This window comes from Felis catus, chromosome B2 (assembly GCF_018350175.1).
Source record: "Felis catus isolate Fca126 chromosome B2, F.catus_Fca126_mat1.0, whole genome shotgun sequence".
In the NCBI taxonomy this organism is placed as follows: Eukaryota; Metazoa; Chordata; class Mammalia; order Carnivora; family Felidae; genus Felis; species Felis catus.
Genome location: NC_058372.1, coordinates 130524245 through 130543153, shown reverse-complemented (window position 1 = coordinate 130543153; position 18909 = coordinate 130524245). Strand labels below are relative to the sequence as shown.

Here is an 18909-nt window from a genome sequence, read left to right as displayed (position 1 = left end):
ACATTGTAATATTTAGTGAGCAATTGTTATGTCAGGCATTATATCAAGTACTTTACATAATATTATCTCATTTAATCCTCACCAAAAAAAATCATATAAGGTGATTACTATCATTATCCCCATTCTACAATGAGAATAACTAAAAGACGTGACAAGATTATACTGGCCCAGTATTCAGTTTGACTTTGAGATACCCATTCCATGTTTTAATCTAAACTATTCTTTCATACATTTATTCAGCAACACTATTAAGCATAAACTATGTGCCCAGCCCTGACCTAGTAATTACATATACATAAGTAGGTAAAAGAAACTTTACTCAAATCTAGGGGGAGAGACAGTTATGTAAACAGACAATGCTTAATAAAATGTGTTAAGATAATAAGGGGTAGGTTCAGCGTTCCAGGAGAGATCAGGAATGGATCCCCTAAACTAGACGTGAGCAAAAAAAGATATATTTGAGAAAGTGTCTTGGAGGTGGTGGCATCTTATCTAAATCTTAAAAAAAAAACAAGGAGCACTTGACATTTACTTGGTGGTTTGGTAACTGGGAAATGATAAGTGAGAAAGCCTTTGATACAGGAGAGTCTGAGCAAAGGCCTGGGACAAGAAACATCGTGATGTCAAAGAAGAGCAGTGTCGTGAGGAAAGGAGGGGTAAGACATGAGACAGAGAGGCAGCAGGAGTCACACTGCTGGATCAGTGTCACACTTAGATTACAGAAACACGACCTTAGCATACATTGAACAACAGAGAGAGCCAAGATTGGAGAGGCTGGAGGGCTTGTAGGAGGCTGCTGAAACATGACAGGCAAGCGAGAGAAAGTCCCAGCTGAGGAGGTGGTGGCAGGGATGCAGTGAAAAGGGAAGATTTGTGAACTATTAAGGTGGATTTGCAATGAAGATGAGATACAGCCAGAAGCTAAGATAACTGTAAAATTTGGGAGTTGGTAGAGAGATTTGAGCAAGACAGAGATTTGAGGGTCTTTATCATATTAGCAGTAGGTGAACCCAAGAAGTTTGGCAAGATATCACACAGGGAGCAGGTGGAGAGAGAGAAGTTTGCACACAAAATGCAGGACTGGAATTTTGAAGGGTAGAAGAGGCAGAAGGATTACACGGGCAGTGGCAGTGGTGGCAGTGACAGAGTCTGAGGGACAGGGACATTTTAAACCCATACTGGTCAGGATTGATATTGGAAGTTTACAGAGAACCAGTGGTTCTATGGAAGGCAAGATGAAGGATTATTTTCAGGAATTAGGGAAGAGTCAACAACAACAGAGACAGATGAGTGGTTCAATTAGACAAAATCCAGGAAAATAATCCATTTTGTTTGGAAATTGTGTCATCATTGGTGACGTGGTGAAATTAGTAAATTGGTGGGAGTAGAAGTCAAGCTACAATTGTTAGCTTAGTGAACAGGAGGGAAAGAAGCCAGAACATTAGATGGAGTTACTTTCTCAAGTTTTGATAAGAGGTGGGAGAGGGGGGAAAGATTGGTGAATTCCTAGATGATTCAGGGTCAAAAGTTTCAGAAGAGATTGTGTTTTTTCTTTTTGGTAGGGAGGAGATTACTTATATCTGAGCAGGTTTATGGTTTAATGTGTGGAAACCAGTTGAAAGGAAATGAGAAATAACTGGAGTAGTGAAAATACAAACTAAAGGGGTTTGCCATGGTTGGAGTTAAGGGTACAGAGGAATGGGTTGACCTTAAGATGACAGTGGAGCCCCTAGTCCACTAAGACTGTTGGAAATATGGGAAGAATGAATGGTTGTAGATGAATTTGTTAACAGAAACAGTAGTTGAATGAAAACATTATGTCCAATGACTTCAATTTTCTCAAGAAGGTAGAATAGTCATCCAATAAGTGTCTCATAAACCTATTAGGGAATAACAGTCCAGTGGGAAAGTTTGATTAAAGTGGAAAAAAAACTTGCTAGTTCTAGCACCCGTTTTCCAAAGCACATGGGCCTTTCAAGAAATTTAATAGAATCCAAGGGCTCAGGGCACCTGGGTGGCTCAGTCCGCTAAGTGTCCAACTTCAGCTCAGGTCACAATCTCACAGTTCATGGTTCAAGCCCCACAGTGGGCCCTGTGCTGACAGCTCAGAGCCTGGAGCCTGCTTCAGATTCTGTGTCTCCCTCTCTGTCTGCCCCTCCTCCACTTCCTCTCTCTCTCTCTCAAAAATAAATAAACATTAAAAAAAAGAATCTGAGGGCTCATCTGCCATATAGAATTTTATATTGGTGCCATGAATCTGCAGCACCATTAGAACTTGGGCATGCATTTCCATAAGTGACCATTCCAAACAAATTCATACAAGAAAGAGACAGGCACTTTCCTCTATCTTATCACAGAGCCTTTTGCACCTGCCTCAAAATACATTCCATTGCAAGAGCCTTGTAAATTCTGTCTCATCAAGTCTTAGCATCAGGTGGCATTTAACTCAACACCATAGCACTTACGTCCATCTCTTATGCCCAGCATTTGTAGGTGAGATGCACAGTGAAATTACAGAGATGTGCAGATATACACTTATGGAAGAAACTTTCTTCACCAGAATTCCTCTTAGTGGGAGTACTGCATTGTTCAAAAAAAGACTTGAGTGTGCCATTGTGTATGGAGAGTGATATCACAGAATACACAAAAATGTTCACCAAAAAGTGATTGCAGGTACATACATGTACTTATAAAAGAGAGGAACGTATTATGTTTTTTATTCTTGGGAAGAAAGTGGGGAAAGAGTTCAGTGAAGAAAAGGAGATGAAACAGAAGAGGGAGACATAAAGAGGAAGGAAGAGTGACCTTTCTCGAGGCTACCGCACCATTGATAAACTCATCCAAATACAAGAAATACTCTGTGGCATTGCTTGAGAGAGACAGTAAAGGGTGTGAGTGAGTCTGTTGCCTATACTGAGAAAATGAGAATAAAGTGAAGAGTGGAAACAAAAATATCACACAAACATACAGAAGGAAGAGTGAGACCCTGAGAATGAAGGGTGCCCCCTTCTCCCGAATATCATGAAAAATCAAGGGAAGGGAGGTTGGGACTTTTCACAGACTGTAGAAATGAGGATCCAATGAAGTCTGCCCGACTGTCCTGGGACAATACTAGCTCCCCACCCCAGTCCCCAAGCTACATCTGCAATACACAAATCTTCTCTAGGGAAAAGTTTAGGGAAAATATTCAGGGGGAGCTGTTTGGTAGATAAACAGCAGGATGACGGAGACTGTAACATTATTCAATCTGGGAATACAATAGGAAGAAATATTAACCAGAACAATCTGGCTTCAAACATATGACAATTAAGCAGAGTCCAAAATATACTCCAATATGAACAGATTGCTCCTAGAAAAGAAATACAAATGTCTCATAAACATATGAAGAGATGGTCAACATTTACAATCAGAGAAATGTAAATTAAAACTCCAGTGAGATGCCATTTTCACTTAGTGGAGAAACAGGTCCCCTCAAAGGTAATGGCTGGCAGAAGTGCAAATTGGTCCAACTTTTGTGGATGGTGTTTGGGTATTATTTATCTACATTTAAGATGCTTTTCAAAATTGCAAACGTCCATGCACTTTAAATCAGCAATTCCACTTCCAGGAACATTCTAGGATTATTATAACTAGTACTTGTGAGAAATGACACATATAGAAAGTTTTTCATGGCAGAATTGTCTATGACAGCAAAATGCTAGAACGTCCTAAATGTCCATCAGTTTGACAGTGACCAAACAGAGGGGGGTGTGAGCAGCAAAGGAATGTTTTACAGCCATTACAGTAAGGAGGCAGATCCACACGACTGTTGTGCAAGAACCTCCAAATTATAGTGTGAAATGGAAAGATGCAAGGTAGCGTCTATAACATTCCACCACGTATACACACACGCAAACATACACATACTTACATGCTTATGACTTGAATTTATAGGCATACATACAAATGTTTTTACTTGTAGTTTATTTTTTTTAATTTTTTAAATGTTTTTATTCATTTTGAGACAGAGAGAGACAGAGCATGAGCAGGGGAGGGGCAGAGAGAAGGGGAGACACAGGATCCGAAGCAGGCTCCAGGCTCCGAGCCGTCAGCACAGAGCCTGACGTGGGGCTTGAACCCAACGAGTGTGAGATCATCACCTGAGTTGAAGTCGGACGCTCAACCGACTGAGCCACCTGGGCGCCCCTTTACTTGTATTTTAAAGTATGTTTCTAGACAGATATATAAGAAATTCAAGACATGATGGTCTTCTGAAAGGGGAACTGGGTATTAATGGGATGCTTTTATAGGAAATTTCCTTTTTACCTTTTTTAACCTTCTTTTCTTTTTTGAGAGAGAGAGAGAGAGAGAGAGAGCACGTGCACAAGTGGGGGAGGGGTAGAGAGAGAGGGAAAGAGAGAATCCCAAGCAGGCTCCATACTGCAGTTGAAGGGAAGGAAAACAAGAATGAAAAAAAAGAGAAATAAAAGATCAATGGGCAGGTTTAATGGTGCACTTAAGTTGTGGGACCACAAATCTGGAAGGGTGTCAAGGCATGTTTAGTTATGCATTTCTGTTTTTCAGCAACACTGAGGAATCCTGCCAGTAATTTTGAAGAGAGTACATTTTAAGCATTTAACATAGGACTGGAATTTTGAAGAACAGATCAGCAGAAGGATTAAGTGTCAGTAAATTGATAATGAAAGTATAAAAAGAACTTAGATGATTAAGTTTGCATCTGGACTAAACAGACCTTTCAGAAAGACACTCCAGAGGAACAGGTGGAACAAGAGAGGTGGCAGCATCAACAGCCGGGAGGTCTAGAAATTTCCACAGACAGTTCCAGTGAAGATGAGACTGGAAAGGTGGTAAGTAAAGGTCTCATAGGGCAGTTTCCAAGTGATGTAATGGTCCAGGCTGACAGTGGATGATTGGAGAAGAGGTAAAGGACGCCTGAGGCCAGGGGACCTGGAATTGTCTGCTGTATCATTGGATGCTTGTCTACATGGGTGTTGAAAACATCTAGAACTAAGGTTCAAAAAGTGGGAAAGAGAAGCAGACAATGAACTGGGCCCCAAAGTGTTCTTTGATGGAGAAGAGGAGACTGATGGTGAGGGTAACCTGTGATAGGGTGAGGATAGGGAGTCATACACTCAAACTGCATGAACTCCACAGCCACTGTAAGTTCCAGCTTTACTTACTTCTGACATCACTCTTACATTCCCTCCTGGTATCACACTCTTCCAGCCACACAGGTCTGGAACATCTCCAAGAGAACTTTACCTCACAGTCTTGGCACTGGCCATTCCTCCCTCACATGCTACATGCTACATGCTCACATGCTTCCCTCACATGCTACAAGTTTCCCTCAGGTCTTTGCTCAAACGTCTCCCTTCAACGAGGCCCATCTGGACCATCCGTATACAAAGTAGTAATCTTTCATCTATATTTCGTCTCTGCTTTCCTTTTATTCATAGCATTTAACACCTTCATGAATCTTTTTCATTAACTGTTTTCATCCACTTCTATTCATCTTTCATTTTAAGAAACTCCTTGAGGGCAGGAAATTTACCTATTTTTTAACTGTTTATTCCCAGTGCCTAGAATCATGACTGGCAATAATAGATACCCCATAAATATTTGTTGAATGAGTGAGATTAGCTTTTACATCAGGTAAACGGGTAGAAGTTTCAAATCAGATTATCTTCCTGGATGTGTGTATTTAAACGTAAGTGCTTTGAATGTCTTTCAGATAATCACCCAATGTTAAAAGTTTCTTTTTCCAGGTGCTAAGCCCTGTGCTGGTACAGCAGATGGAGAGAGGATCACACAATGCTCCTGCCCTCAAGGATTTCATCATCTGGAGGCGAATATGAAGACAGCAAAACTCCTCGTTACCACTCAAGGCAACCAAAGTGCTGCAGGAATCCAGAAAAATAATCGATTCCCTTTGTTGGTTTCCAAATGGTATGGAAAGTGCTCACTGCCGGGTGGGTGCGAGCCTGATGGCACGAGGAGGGGATCGTGAGCAACATTGTGAAAGATGACAATGATGACGATGTGCTCTGTGCTAGGCACGTCTCTCACGTCCTCTGGTGTGGAACTTGATAACCCCGCAAGGGAGGTTCCATCATTACTTGTTCCACGGAGGTGGAAATCAAGACTCAGTGTGACTCACTCAAGGTCACCAAGTCTGGGCAGAACTGGCTCTTGAACCCAGGCAGCGTGCCTCCAGAGGTCCTACTCTTAACACCTGGACTCTGTGGTCTTTCTTGTTTATCTTCTGAAGAGGGACCATGAGTAGCTAAATGTGGCTGGAGCAGAGTTTGTGTGGAGGGAGGTGGTGGAAGAGAAGTCTGGAAGTAGTAGCTGGAGCAAAGCTGTAGGGGGCCTTGAACCCTTTGCTGGAGGGTTAGGACTTCACTCTGCACAGCGGACAGCTGTTGTGGGGTTTTAGGAAATGACCTAATCTATCTTGTGTTTCAAAATGAGGGTTGATAACACTGTGAACAAGAGGGAGAAGGGAGGTGATGGGCATGTAAAGCTAGCCAAAGAAAATGGAAAAGAGAAACAGGGCTGGGATATATTTCAGAGGCATAACTGGCAGAATTAGACAAGGGCATGGAGCTTGTGACCTGAGCAGTCTGTTAACTGAGACAGAACACGGAGGAGATAAACACAAAGAATTCTTAGAGCTACTTATGTTTTTATATTCACTAAGTCTTAGACTCACTATATTCAAATAATACTTATTATCCAGCCATAAAGATAAGTATTCTGTTTAAATAGTTTCCTGAGCAGATATGGAAATTAGATATTCCTCCTTCCAGTCTAACCGAGATTTTACCACCTCCTGGTAAACTCAATTTATCAAGTCAATTAAAATATCTGTAGTAAAGTGTGTACCTATGTTTCCCTGCAACTGCTTTCGCAGGATTTAGAGTATTATGGGAATCCTGAGTCTAGAATTATAAATTAAATTTTTCACTTACATTTGCCCCCTAGAAGGAAAAAAAAAAAAAAGAAACTACCTTCCTGGTAAATTATTTTTGATTTTAACTTATATAAAATATATACTATTCTGATTGTGGCTCACTTTTCCTTGGAGTCTTCAAAGCTCAAATTCAGCAACTGAGAACAAGCATCCATCCTTCTCGATAAAAGTCAGCAGGGTTCTGACAGAGGTAGTGTGGTGAACCCCACCCTGGAAGGCAGGAGACATCTTCTTACTTACTTCTGTAGCAAGAAAATCTCGAAGACACCATCACACTCCCCTGAGCCTGCTTCCTCAATATTCTCTGGTGGCCATTCATTTTTTTTTTTTTTTTGCTCTATCATGCATATATTCAACAAGTATACATTGAGTGTCCACTATATGCATGTCTTTATCTCTCTTACAGAGAATTAGCCAGTTTCCATCCTCAAAGAGTTTTCAGCACAAGTATTGCAAGGTAAACAATTGTGATTTTTAAAAATTAATAAAATGGGGCACCTGGGTGGCTCAGTCGGTTGAGCGACCGACTTTGGCTCAAGTCATGATCTCACAGCTCATGAGTTCGAGCCCCGCGTCGGGCTCTGTGCTGACAGCTCAGAGCCTGGAGCCTGCTCAGGGTTCTGTGTCCCTCTCTCTCTCTGCTCCTCCCCTGCTCATGCTCTGTCTCTCTCTCAAGAATACATAAAACATTAAAAAAATTTTTTTAATTAACGCAATATTGAAAAACCACAATGCTATCTCAAGGAAATGATCTATGTTTTGAAGACAAAGTAACCAATCCACTTAAACATACGTAAAATGTTCAATATTCATTACCTGAGTCATAACTCACTTTTTAGACTTTGTGAAAATGGATAGACTCAGGAAACTAAGAAAGAAAAAAACAATCAGACGGAATCAAGAGTCCCTTTTTTGTCTTTGGTGTCATTGTACCACATATTTGTAAAAAGAGATCTGAATCCAATGCAGAGCTACCAGAAGAGTCCCGATTCCCTCTGGCCCTGACTTTTATAATAATAACAATAACAATAACAATAATAATAATAAATTATTTGTCATCAGGTAAACTATGGTGCAGCCTCTGTAATGTCAGAAATATATGTGCTTCTGACCACCAAGCCCTCCATAATCCATGGGCTGCAGACAGAGCAAGGGCGGGCCTCCTGTGGGGCATATGGGATGTGTTTTCTAGAAAGCAATGCAGGAGGGCTGCTCTGGGGCAGGCTTTGACAGCCTGTCTCATATGCGTTTGTCTTCACTGGCAAGGCACCATTTCTAGAAGGAGTGTGTCTGGGGTCCTGTTTCCAAGCACAGGGTGACTATGGGAAGCCTGGTTGCTTCTAACAAGAAAGTGCCCATTGTCCCGACTGGGCCTGCGGGACTGCAGCTGTCAGCTCGGCTCAGACAGAAGTGCCTTCCGCTCTGAGCTTCAGGGATCTGTGCAGAACACGATTTCCACAGGATAACACAACAAACTGGCTCTACTGTGCTCTGTTTTGTTTATGCAGAAAGAACCAATATTTTCCTCAAGCTGTCATCTGAATATGAATGACAGCAGAGAAGCCAAGAGATTCTGGGCTCCTGATTCATTGAAAGCTGAGACCTGACTCTTAGCAACAGCTAGCCCACGGCCTGGGTAATGGCGGAAGCTCAATAGATATTTGTTGAATTTATTAATTCGTGATTTAACAAGATAAATTTATTAATTTATAGACCTGGGCCTAGCGTAGTATCTGGCACATGGCAAGTGTCACTGAATATTTGATGAGTGGTTGAACCAACTGCAAAGTCTGCAATGCAGTTCGAGTTCCAGCACCAGACCCGAGGTGACTTCATGAAGCAGATGAAGTTGTCCCACCTCTTCCGTCCTCACTTGCAGCCCTTGCGCGCGCTTACCATGCTCACCCCAGACAACCTGTCTACATGCAGTGTGGTCCCCAGCCCAAGAGCCTCAGTATCACCTGGACATGTGCTAGAGATGCTAATTCCCAGGCCCCACCCCAGACCTACTGAACCCGAAGCTCTGGGCATGGGGGCTAGCAGTCTGCTAGGGCAAGTTCTCCTGGTGGCTTTGATACCCACTAAAGTTTGAGAACCGCTGCTTGGGTTTTGTTTTTGAGAATCACCCAGGAGTGCTTGCCGAGCAGGCATTCCAGTCGCTCCTCTAGATCTCAACAATTCCAATCTCTAGGGCCGCAGCCGGGGCATCTGCATTTTGAAGAAGTGATTTTTTTTTTAACACAGTAGAACCACTCCCCCAAAGCTTTGCTCTCTTCTCATCAGTTTCTGCAGAAGCTACTACTAGATTAGATTTATTCTATTACTTCAATAAGTTAATACCCAGAGATATTTTAATGTTTAACAGGGAACTAAAGGTCCCCTGTCCTAAAAGAATAATGTGTCACCAACAAGGGAAATTCAGATCCTGCCTTAGGCAGGAGAGGATGAATGGCCTGATTTCTGACACAAGGGAGGAGCAAGGGCAAAGTCAATCCCATCTTGGCTACTGTGTCTTTAGAATTCAGCTATTTAAATAAGATGAGGCCCACAAAGTTCAACCTGCAGATGTGTGGGATTTTTTTGGCAATTAAATATGCTTTATAAATAGAAAGCTAGTATATAAAAATCTGAATTGCTAGCATTTCTTGAAACATTGAAACCTTTGGGACGCTGAGCATAGATTCCTACATGGTAACAATCAACTAGACCTGGGTAGCTGTGCTCCTTCTAAGTTACCAGTCCCCACCGTTCCCAAGTGCAAACCTTAATCTTACTGTGGCCCACTTCACTGTCTTATGTTGAGTTCCTGCTCTCTGTGGACTTTGGAGTTTGTGACTTCTGCCATTATGTGAACTTGCCACCATCCCCTCAGAGGGAAGCATCTGGAGAAGAAGATGGGTCCTGTTACGTCCAAGAGAAGGGAGGTACAACGTGCATACCCAAGCCAGTCCACTTCCCTTTATATCACTTAAAATAATGATGATGCTATTGCTACCATCTGACCCTTGTTGGTCAGGTGTGTGTCCATGTAAAATTTTGTAACTGTAAGAATTTTAATGGGTTTTTCTTGTCTCCTCAGTTCAGGTCAGGAGGATTTGCTAGCTTCCCATTCCATGGAGGGTTCTTGACATACTGACTTTCTTTTCAGAATTCTGCATAGCATTTTAATGCATTTGTCAAGTTGCAATATTTTCCCACCAAAATTAAATAAGTATTTTATTAAAAATATTTTTCATGTTTTAAAATTGAATCAGCATTCACTTCACCTAGTATTTATTTGATTATGAGAATGGCCATTTTTAACCAAGCATGTAATAAGACAAAACAAATTATAGCTGCCCACTTAATAGCATTTCCCCCACGTACCTTTCAGAAGTATTATACTGCTTATACTATTATTATATTATGCATATGCATTAATAACTAACCTTATAAATTTATGTTATCTGTTCCCATATAATAATTCCTCCCGCCAAATATTTCTGGAAGCCTCAAAGCATAAAGCATATGAATTAAACAAGTAAATGTAGCATCTGCTATTACCCTTCTTTTCCTGCTCTAGTACCTGTTCATTGCTTTATATTTATTTCATTAGAAATCTGGGAGTGAGGAGATTTAAATTCATGAGCCCTAATAGCCACTCTGAAGTGGAGGATAAGTAATAAGTCTTTCTCATGATAGAGTAGGTAGGTTGAAAGACATAGCGCTTTCCCACTGCTGACTTTTACAGTTCTGAAGTAAGGTAACCTTTGTTTTCACAGTCCTCCTCCAATGGGCCTCCTTTATCTGAAACAGAAGGGCGTCATTGAGCAACAAGAATACAAAGACCTGAAATTATCCACACACATACTGATCACTGTCCACTTTTGGCAGGACTAACCACTTGACCCTCTTCATCAACAGGATTTTTCTATTCCAGGAAACTCTTGCCCATGAAGATAAAAGTTGCAGAAAACATCATTGTTCATTTTGGAAATTTCTCCAAAATCTTATTTCACCTAATACCAGACTGACCAGCTTTTCAATAGATAGCATCAAATGACAGTTTACTCTCTGAGATTCTTGGAAACCTCACCATAAACCCCTTTTTGTGCCGTACCGTCAATTTTATTTTTTATTTCTGTTTTACTGATGTATAGTTGACAAATTAAATGGTCAGATATTTAAAGTGTACCTGTGCTGATTTGATATACATATACATTGTAGAAGGATTTCCATCATCTAGTTAATTAACTCACCCACCTCTTCACATATTTACCCTTTTTCTTTTCTTTGGTGAGAACATTCAGGTTCTACTCTCTTAAAAATTTTATACAATACAGTGTTATCAACCACAGTCACTATGTCACACATTAGGTCCTCAGACTTTATTCATCCTAGAACTGAAAGTTTGTAGCTTTTTAAAAAAATTAGAAAAAATTTTAAAATTTATTGTTGAAAGATAGAGTGTGAGCAGGGGAGGGGCAGAGACGGAGGGAGACACAGGATCCGAAGCAGGCTCCAGGTTCTGAGTTGTCAGCAATGAGCCTGACACGGGGCTCAAACTCATGAACCATGAGATCACGACCTGAGCAACTGAGCCACCCAGGCGCCCCTGAAAGTTTGTAGCATTTTACCAACCTCTCCCTATTTCTCTCCTCACCCTCCACAATCCGTGGCAACTACTTTTCTACTCTGTGTCTCTATGAGCTGACTCTGCCTGGCTTATTTCACTTAACATAATTCCCTCAAAGTCCATCCACGTTGTCACAAAGAGCAGGATTTCCTACTTTTTAAAGGCTAAATAATATTCCATTCTACAAATATACCACATTTTCTTGATCCATTTATCTAATGACAGACAATTAAGCTGTTTCCATACCTTAGGTATCTGTGTTCTTATGTTCATAGAAAGCATTATTTGTTATTATATCATGATTCTTACCCAGTCTTAACCCTAAATCAGACTATAAAGCCCCCCAAAAATCCTAACTCTGCCCTCCCTTCTCCTTGACCTTGTGAATAATAAGCTCAGAATTCCCTGATTATCAGAGCTTTTTAGTGATACTTCAAGAGTGCTTGCATTCAACACTCCGCAAGACCAGACTCGTAACCAGCCTCTTGGTTGGTATGTTTACCGACAAACTTTATTCCAGCTCACCCTTCACAGAAGTTTCTTATCCTATTTCAATTCACTTGGTTTTGCCCTGCTGAGATAGGAAATTGTTCAGCATTGGATTCCAACTCTGAAGCTGCCTATGCCTGCTCAGCTCTTGGTCAATGATGCTGTCACCTCCCTGCTCAACAGCATTTCATTTTCCTTAGCTTTGAACTTCCGATGGAAGAAGAATTAGCTTAGTTAGTCACAGAGTAAGCCTAATTGTGACCTTATCGCATAAATACATACTTTAGACACACATTACTCACTGTTTTTATTTTCAGGATATAATTGCAAATATAAAGGAATGCACCCCTAGGCCCTTGACAGAATCCAATGTTGTGATATGCTGGGCCAGACTGGTAGGTTTACCCCAAAAGCCAATTCCCTTCAGAGGGAGTGATCCCTCTCCATATGCAAAGGTGAAATGCTTTAAATACCTTAAAGGTGATTGTAAGAGTCATAACTCATTAATTCAATGTGGTGTTTTGCTTTTGTTTTTGTTTTAGCAAGTATGGTATACATATCAGGGAGGTCTTGTGTTCAGTCCTGGGTGTGCAGAGGGAACAGAATCAATGCAGTGTCTCCATCATGGAGTTTGGTCTAATAATGACAACCATGAGAAAAATGTTTGCAGAAGTACTGCCTACACTTCAACTGTACAAAGTTCTATGGGGGAAATAGGGCTGCAAAGGTAATAGAGGGGGACCTAGCTAAGTCTGGCAACTTGGGGAAACTTGTTCTAAGAAAGGGATCTTTAAAAACTATTTGATCCTATCTGCCTTCACTGGGAATCTTGAATGTTATGGCATTAATTGAAAAATGATATATGTTATTTATTTTTGGTTGGTTGGTTTAGAGATGCATTATGATAAAATTTTACAGGCTATCAAAAAAAAAAAAAAGAAAAGATTTGACACATTGTAAGTTTTCAGGTGAGGCTCTTATATAGGTTTCTGTGGTTGAATGTGCTAGTTATTACTGATGAGTGTTTTTTGGTTTTTGTTTGCTTGTTTGTCAATTTAGATATCCCTTTGTACATGAGAGAAATGTCATGATAATCCTCAAATTTCAAGTCCAAGTTTTCTATTCCATCTTCTGACATATTATAAAATTAAGTTTAGGAACTAAAACATCACTTAATAATTCCTTCTAATTTTCATTTAGATATCCTTTAGATATTCAATTCTGTTTTATTTGTACTATTTTTACCTTTCATGTACTATTTTTTTCCTATTTATACTGGACAGAAAATGTCACAAAATGACAGGGCTCTGGAACATCCCGGGGAGGTTAGACAGATTGCATTATATCTGTTTAGAAAGCACAAATGAGGACTTCATGAATATAAATTAGTGTTTTATTTTTTCTAGTGTCACATATGATAAATCAGTTTCCTGGCAAGTGACAGTGATATGAACAGTAAAACATCTCCTCATCTCTATGCAAAATAAAGGACTTAATAAGATAAATAAAAGGAGAACCTGAGAATGAAAAGAAAAGCATTCTTGTCTTAGATGAATATGAGGGATGGGTAGCAGAGGAGGCAGAGGGTTTCATAATCAGTTGATTCCCACCTCACCATAGAAATCAGGCAACAAGATTGGCTTGACCACTGAAGGCTTCACTAATATTTTGAAAGATAAAATATTAAAATAATTTATTTTCTCAGTTAATTCTCATAATTTTCACCAACATCTAGAAAGCAATATGATAAAAAGAAAGAATGAAAGAAGGAAGGAATGAGGGAGGAAGGGAGGGAGAGATAGAAGGGCCTTGTCTCCTTAGCCACCTAGACACTCAGGCTTAGTATTTCATTTTAATAAAGCACATTACCCAAAGTTTACATTTCAGAGGAGCTGATTCCTATATAAGGAAAGTGAGGATTTTATTTACAAGTGTATTCTAAAAAAATCATTTGGGGGAATAACTGGAAAGCCAGTATGTAAATATATGGACATTCAAATTCATATAAGCTGGAGATTATTTGGTCTTTAGGATAGAATTCATAAAGAAAAAGACTGAGGAATTTGTGCCTATATAAGTTTATATGAGTTAGGTATTAGCAGTCTTTATGTTATTAAATTATTTCCAACTCGTCCATTTCCTTTTCCCTGTCTACTCGGTACACCTCCATCTTCTCTAGAGCTATCCCATGAGATCGGAAGGTACATTATACTAATTCCAGATTCAGCTACCTTTCATTAAAACTTTTCTCTGCAAGGATTTCTTGACAACCACAGAAACATATGGAACTCAGAAACCCTAACATCTTAAAGTTGAATCAAACTGATTGAAGTTCTTCATAAAGTAACTCATCTTTTTGAGGCATAAGGAAATATTTCCTCCAGGCTTTATGATGGATATGCTCCCTGGGTCAATAAAATGTTTCTGCTTAACTGCTCTCTCTTTCTTTGTTTTCTTTGGATTTCCAGTTCAGGAGCAAGATAATCTCCCAATCAGACATATTACCTCAACTTTGACATCTTCTATTTTTAAAGTCTGGATAACATTTTGCACATGAATGCTAATGAAGCAATTTATCCAAAGAAAACAGTAAATTGGACTCTGAGAAATTAAAAGAGACAATTTGAAAATGGGAAGATAATACCTTAATCTATCTTTTACTGGTGCAGTAGCTTCAAATGAGAGCCAAGAAGTTTTATCAAGTGGCTGAGCTACTCATCAGGAAAGGCTAGGTTCTTGGCTTCTCCAGGATCTCATCTGGCTTCTGAAAACATGGCTAAATACACTTTAAACATTTTCACCTTTGTCAGGTTTCCCATAACACTTGAAATATGCTTGAAGCTAGAAAAATGAAGATGTCAGTCTTCAACAACATATAAATGATGATGGACCTCACTCATTTTGCCCTAGAATTATTTGGTTAAGCTCCCATATCCGCTTCATCACCTTTTCTTTTTTTTAACCCTTAAGAGCGTATAAAGTTCTTATCATAACAAATGAATTCAATTTGATTATTTGTTCCTGAGGTTTTAAATGTTGTTCTATCACACACTCCTTTATGTTAACAGATTGGAGTAGATCTGGGCTGTCCAATCCAGTAACCACTAATTACATGTCGCTATTTAAATTTAAATGAAAATTAATTAAAATTAAATAAAATTAGAAATTCAGTTGTTCCGCCACATCAGCTGCATTTCAAGTGCTCAGTAATCCTATGTGGGTATTGGCTATTGAATTGGCCAGTGCAGAAATAAAACTTTTCCATTTTCACAGAAAATTACATTAGACACTCCTAGATTAAATGATTAAAGAAATTAATTAATTCTTCGATTCAACTGGGATCAGATATTTTCAGTATATTTTTAAACTTCTCAACTTTTTTAGAATATAGCCATGCTTCTTACAAGCATATAGCTAGGCTAGTGTCCAACGTAAGAGATGAATTCAGTGTCCATAGAAGAGTCTATCGGTCTGCATGAGCAGACATAGAAAGAAGATGCCATGCCAAAAAAAAATTGGACTGTCTGGAAGATGAAGGACATCAGGTCAATGAAGTTCTTTTTTGTGAAGCTGAAATCATGGTGCAAGTCAGTGGGAAGAACAACAGAGCCAGATGGATCATGAGGAAGGTTAAATAATCAAGTTGCTGATAATCAAGGTAAGGTGAATTCATTTTGCATTGGGATGTACCCTAATCCAAAGACTAATGTTCCTGTAAGATAAGGCAAATGTGAACACAGACACACATGCAGGAGACTACCAAGTGATGATGGAGGCGGAGATCGGATGTGGCTACAAGCCCAAGGAACAGCAATGATTGTCAGCAATACCAGAAGCTAGGAAGAGTCTAAGGAAAGATCCTCCCCTAGAGGCTTCAGAAACAAGCCCTGCCAAAAACTTGATTTTGGATTTCTAGCCTCCAGAACTCTGAGATGGTAAATCCATTTTACTCTAACCTACCTCGTTGTGGTCGTTTGTTACAGCAGCACTAGGAAACTAATACACTCAAGTATATGTCATACCTCATTCCTACTGTAGGAAGTGCCTCAAGGGAGACCAAGATTGCACCACTTTACTGAGTTTTGCCAGCCCAGTGTTGAGGCACCTGCTCTATTCAAGGCAGACTGCCCTTCAGCAGACACGGTCGATATTAGAATGGCAAGACCAACTGAGCTTTCATGATCTGATATGGCAGCAATAGAGTGAAAAACAGAATAACCAGGCTTAACTCTTTGGACTGACTTGGGCTTACAAAGCATCCCTGAAGTTGTTGCAGTTATTACAAGAGAGAGATCCCAGACAGAGAAGAGAGATACTCTTGTAACAGGTGGGGTATGGGGTCAGCATCATCTAGTTTGAATATGAAAAAAAATATGATCTTCTTTGGTAACCCAGGGTAATAAAGCAGGATATAATTCTTTCCTACTTGTCAAACTATACACCCAGTTCTTAAAGAATCAAACCCAAGGGGGCACTGGGGGGGCTCAGCCGGCTAAGCATCCAACTCTTAATCTCAGCTCAGGTCAGGATCTCAGAGTTCATGGGTTCACATCCCACATCAGACTCCATGCTGACATCATGGAACCTGGTTGGGATTCTCTCTCTCTCTCTCTCTCTCTCTCTCTCTCTCTCTCAAAATAAATACATAAACATTAAAAAAATCCAACCCCAGGACACTGGGGAAAGAAAACATTCTTTACTCTTCTTTAGGATCAAAAGGAATAAGAACAAAAAGCCCATATAAAGATAATATTGTAACAGGCTAATTTTAATATTTCACTTTTTTAACATTTAATTTTTATGGAAAGGTATATAACTTAATTTGTAATATATTCAAATCATTCTCTAAGCCATATCAAAACTGTCGTTCTCAGGTAGCTACAATCTGGACCTAGATACCTATACTAATAATATCTGCCACTCAGTCTCTGGGCCACTGGAATGCAGGCCTTTGGTATATCAGGAGGTCCTGTAAATGAGCAACATGTCTCTGGAAATACTCTTGGAAATTCAGAAAGAAAGTTTATTCTGTGGGCATCAGGCTAGATCTCTCCAACTACCCACTTCATATAAGAATGAGCCTCAATGGTCCTTCTACTAAGACCCTTGCTTTTCTTCTTTCTTTCTTTCTTTCTTTCAGACAGGAAGTAAGGTTTATTGGTGGGCATGAATAGGGAAGGGCAGTGCCGAGGTTTTCATGAGTGCAGAACCTGCCATTTGTCCAAGGGGCCATCATTAGGGATGTATTTGATCCCACAGCCATCTGGGATAAGCCACTTTTCAGCCACCATGTCTTCAAATTCATCTACATTAACTTAGTAAAGCCCCACTTCTTGGAAATATGGATCTTCTAGCAGCCAGGGAACTGGCCCTACATAGAGCCTGAGTCACATGCTCCTTGTTCTGCAAGTTGGTACAGATGGTCATGATGCTTGGCCAATGTGGACCCTGATCACTGTGCCCTATGGCTTTCCAAAGGCACCCTGCATACCTGTCTGGAGCCTAGATTGGAGATAGCATGAGGTCAAACATCAATGTCCATTGGAAAGGGCCATCTCCAAGGTTCCTTAGGGCAACCCATACATTCAACAGGCTGCATACACTACCAAGGAGGCTATTGTTTGCAGCCATTGCACACGAGGCTCCCATGGGGAAAGATTACAGTCAACTTAATTGGCTGCAGAAGACCCTTGATTTTCTGTGGCTCTCTAGCTCTCTACAGGGTTAGTGGCTATCCCTGAGGGTTCAGCTGGCTGGCCTGGGGAGCTGAGGCCTTCAGTCTTTCTTCTTCCTCCCCATCTCTACCAGATATATTCCCACAGTTCTTGGTATCAGCTTGCACCATCCTTCCAACTAAGAACCTGGCAACCTCCACTTGACCCGAGAAGACCTCTTCCCCCAAAGGGCTGTGGACAACACTTATCTCATAGAGCTGTGACGCCTGGGCAGGGCTTCCAGGTTGTCACATACTCATTGATCTGGTCTCCTGTTCCCTTCCCAAGAGGAAAGAAAGAAGCAAGCAGCCTTACTGTCTTAGGCTTCCCCCATCTCACCTCAGTCCATGGTCTGGTCCTGCTTTGTTCATTTCTGTCTTGGAGGATGATTTATAAGGCAGCACAGCTGCAGCCCCATCACTGATACAAATGGCAGGGATCTATTTTATATATGGGAATTATTGTTTAAATTATGCTGTGTGTTTTGAAGCTATTTTATTACTCTTGATGTTTCTTTAATGTTTTCGGAATTGAAGTGGAAAAAGTATGCATGATTAAGCATGTTAATCCACCAATGGAATTATGGACCACCAAACAGTTCATCGTTTCTTCTAGTTAATGTGCTGGAATCTTAGGAAAAGAAAACAGACACACAAAGTTTTTGGCCAGTGACTGAATGTGCCATTCAAACTACAGTGATGCCAAGAAAGGTTTGCTCTTGCCTTGGTTCACTGACAGGAAATTATTGGAACATGCGTGAGCAATTTTTAGTTTTATATTATCTTTTCTTTTGTGATGTTGCATCAACTTTCTCCAGCCAAGTGCCCCAATTCCAGGCAATATCAATGGAAGATACGTGCAAAGATGTGCCGTATTTTAAATCACCAAAAAAGATTTGTAACTATTAGAGGAAACTTCTATAAAAAGTCAGTCAGTTTTATGCTTAAACATTGAGGTACAATATCGTATCCTTTTCTTTTATTTTACCCTACTATTTTACTTATTTCTTATATTTTCATCTCCTCCCCTCCTAGTTTTCAATACCTGGAATGTTTTGCTGTTAATGTGGTTGTATAAGGTAACTTTTATTCTAAAATATACTGCTGGCCACCATCATG

General features: G+C 40.2%; 1 non-coding gene across 1 annotated transcript; it reads right to left on the bottom strand.

The window, feature by feature from the left end:
• Window positions 1-17626: 17626 nt before the first annotated feature.
• On the bottom strand, window positions 17627-17760 carry LOC111560688. Its single transcript, XR_002742681.2, has one exon. It is a non-coding gene; the product is annotated as a small nucleolar RNA SNORA70 (small nucleolar RNA).
• Between the last annotated feature and the right edge of the window lie 1149 nt (window positions 17761-18909).